Here is a 3,514-nt window from a genome sequence, read left to right as displayed (position 1 = left end):
TGTAACGATGTGAAAACAAAAAAAGACCCGTGTTCGGCGTCGCCCAAAGGGAAGCAGAAAGTTGACCGGCGGGAAGCACAGGGTCGACCGGCGGGAGTATTATACGGGCGACCGCGGTTTGTTGATTATATTCTGACAGTGACAAGATGATTGGCGCTAGAGTCGCCTCCGTCACACACGCACACACACGTGTACACGCACGCACACATCTATCACCGCTACGTGACTGCTCGGTGAGCGTAAGGCCGCTGCGACGGTGCCGACGTGTCTGCTGTCCGTGTCCATCTGTCCGCCGCCGCCGCCGCCGCTGCCGTCGTCGACCGATCGATACGCAGACTACGGTTACCGTGTTAATTCCCACCTTCGAAGGGTGAACAAAAAAAAAAAAAAACTCTACACAAAACGCACACGCGAGGCGCTCTCTCCGCTGTCGTCTCCCGATCCCTTTCCCCAGCCGATCCGATGTCCTGCGCTCGTTTGTTCGGAATAATATCGTAACGCACTCCGTAGGATTGACACCGCACAACTTTTGTCCACTTCCGAACTTCGACCGCGGGGCATGAGCGCTGTACGGTAAGTGGCAGGGGGGGAATAAAACCATCCCGAAATCTTTGGGAAGAATTTTAGTTTCTTACGGGATGTGTATTTTTGATCGATTTATAGCTGTACATTATCTTAGCGTATTTGAATATTTCCAAGAGAATATTGTTGATAGGGACGGTATAATTATTACGACCATCTACTGATTCCCATTTTAAATCTGTAATCGTTACTCTATCACCACGGCACTGCTTATGCTAGTAAGTGTTTCTAATATGGCATGTATAAATTCGTGCGCTTTTTCGTTCGTTAGATGCATTATAGTGCACCACAGGTTGGACGAAAAAATGTGCAATAAGTTAGCCCTTTCGAGTTCAATGGCTACAACCCAAGATTTTCCGCGTTCAGTGGCAATCCATTAAACATGCCGTACTTTTTATATAGCATTTCACTTCTGTAGCTAAATATCATATCGTTGTTAACAACTTAATTTCAGTTGAAACAGTCTCTCTAAAAAGAATATTTTGTCTTACTATTTCTGGTTCAATTATATTTAATATCGAGTCAACATTTGCTCTGGACTTTCGTGTAAAATATCTCGTATAATTGCAAACCATCTATAATTCCAAAAATGTCGAGTTTTTAATTAATTATTGACTTGCACATAATAATTTTTCCTACGTTTTTAATTTGTCTTTTCAACAGTTAAGTTGGCTGCACTAACACCGAGAAGTATATGTAAATCCGACAAGTGTTTTGTTAACAACCTGGAAGACGACTTATTTGTGACGTCGTTAGTGAAAACAGAATGAACTATGCATCTATTGCATTCAATAAAGCTTTAGATGAATGTGAAATTAAACGTAGAAACGCAAGTTGGATTGAAAATTTTTATGAAATCGCATGAGTGTAAATATACCTATATATCACCCATCAAACTAAGTGACGAACGGAACTATTACGCGTTATTTCATTTTCTTTGTTCATAAATATATTAAAAATAATAACGAATAAAAATAAATAATCTATTAAAGTTTGCAATACGTCTTATTTGTTGTAAGGCCACTAAATTTTTTGTTTAAAAATAAATTTCCTCCCCCCACGAAAAAAAAATTCAGGTCACCACTATGTACAGGAATTTTTTTTCAGACGCTGAGGTTTAATTTGGGCCGATTTTTTCCATGACAACTAAAACGATACTAGTCTTTGATGGTAATCCCAAGTCATTGCAGAGTTTATAAACATAATATAATGATTTCAGTAACGTACACTATATTTTGCAAAACACATGGTAAGTTCAAAATATTCCGAATCTGCAGTATATTACAACGTAAGCGTCTACTAACATTGAAATAGAGTTAGTATTATTTAAGCCATCAATCGAATTTTCCATTGCATATGGTACTAAATTATTTGTTATCAAGTCACGAGTTTTAGTTTTGGCGCATGTAAAATTTCTTTCGTCGAATAATTGACGTATGAGATTTGCAGTGCATGTCGTAGAATTAAAACTATGATTATGCATGCAGGTATGAAATGCTGAAGTCACTTCTTTAGCAGCTAATTTTAGTGGTTCATCATTATCATTTAGTGGCGTAAAAAAAATCACTAACCTCATTTGAAATGCAGCTTCTTTTGCGTTTTTATGTTTATTTGTTTTAATATGGCCAATTATATATGTTTTTCTACCAAAAGAAACAGGAAAAAATTATTTAAACATATGGTACAATGTATGTGAAAATCATTATTTGGTTTTACTTTTTTATTAAAATAGAATTTATTTTCCAATTTTTCAGTGAAACAACATAATATTTTCGGAGTTATTTTATTACCACTCAATTCAAAAATCACTTGATTAAAAAGTAAAGGAGTATGTACAAAATAATTATTATTATTTATTTCAATAAAATAATAAAAATCATCCGTACATGAACACAAGACGAACAACATGAGGTAAGCCGGAGTTCAAGCAACCGAAAATTGTTTTCTATGAGTATTATGACGAAATTATAATTCGTCAAAACAAAATAATTTATTGATAACATTTTTATAAATAGAAAATTTTTTTTCCAACAATCATTATGAAGGAAAAAAGTCAATTGAAGTAAAAGACAGAATTTCTAAAATCAGCCATATGATGTTTGGATGTGTACAATTTGGCCTAATCTAATTAATGATAATATGTATCGGATCGTTTCCTATTGTTCCACAACATTTTTGTTCCGCAATTTATTAATTGTTCCAAATAACCGCCATCTAACCATTTTTATCATTTAAAACACTGGAAAGTTCATGAAACCGGTATTATTTTTTAACCGAATTATAAACCCAAATAGGTAAGAATTCCGATACCTAGTTGTAATATTAAGCTATGGCATCACATTTCTATTTTCTTTTTAAAATTCGATTGATCATTTCACATTACAATTTAAATAGATCCGCAGTTAAAAATAAAAATAAAAACTACAAGCATCGTAAATATAGGAATATCACAAGTATGCGAGTGTCGAATAGCTATCACTTCTTATACTATGTGTAAGGAACGCAAACATAATACAATACGGTGTAGGGTAAATGTTATGTATTTATTTAACATGTCCTCCGTGCACCCCGCCATTGTTGCAACAATCGAACGTAATCGTTGCTGGCCCGTAAACTTTTTAAAAACTTCATAAAAATAACAATCGTATTGATTCAAGTTAATTATAGTGCGGTGGTTATGTTTATTTCACACACAATATACATATATCCGTCAATGACGCTCGACTCGAGAGTTTGTAGTTCATTGGTCACATGGTTCATTGGTTTGTAGTTCACTCGACATTACACATATACATAACATATCATATACCCAATATCCTAATATAAATATAGTTACTTTGACGTAATAACATTTTACAGCAAACTTTCTCATCGCATACACATATATAATATATATATATATATATATATATATATATATATATATATATAT

At 34.4% G+C, this 3,514-nt stretch overlaps 1 long non-coding RNA gene across 1 annotated transcript in view; it reads left to right on the top strand.

Annotated features, from left to right (window-relative positions):
- Nucleotides 1-497: 497 nt before the first annotated feature.
- Nucleotides 498-3,514, top strand: part of LOC112680375 — a 4,052-nt gene continuing 1,035 nt past the window's right edge. Inside the window, exons 1-4 of the long non-coding RNA XR_003148303.1 lie at nucleotides 498-573; nucleotides 1,246-1,449; nucleotides 1,690-1,831; nucleotides 2,337-2,493. This is a non-coding gene — a long non-coding RNA (uncharacterized LOC112680375). The remainder of the gene's footprint in view (nucleotides 574-1,245; nucleotides 1,450-1,689; nucleotides 1,832-2,336; nucleotides 2,494-3,514) is intronic.

Source organism: Sipha flava, unplaced genomic scaffold, assembly GCF_003268045.1.
Source record: "Sipha flava isolate LNK unplaced genomic scaffold, YSA_version1 176_pilon_pilon, whole genome shotgun sequence".
NCBI classification, from domain to species: domain Eukaryota; kingdom Metazoa; phylum Arthropoda; class Insecta; order Hemiptera; family Aphididae; genus Sipha; species Sipha flava.
This window is presented reverse-complemented; position numbering and strand designations above follow the sequence as displayed.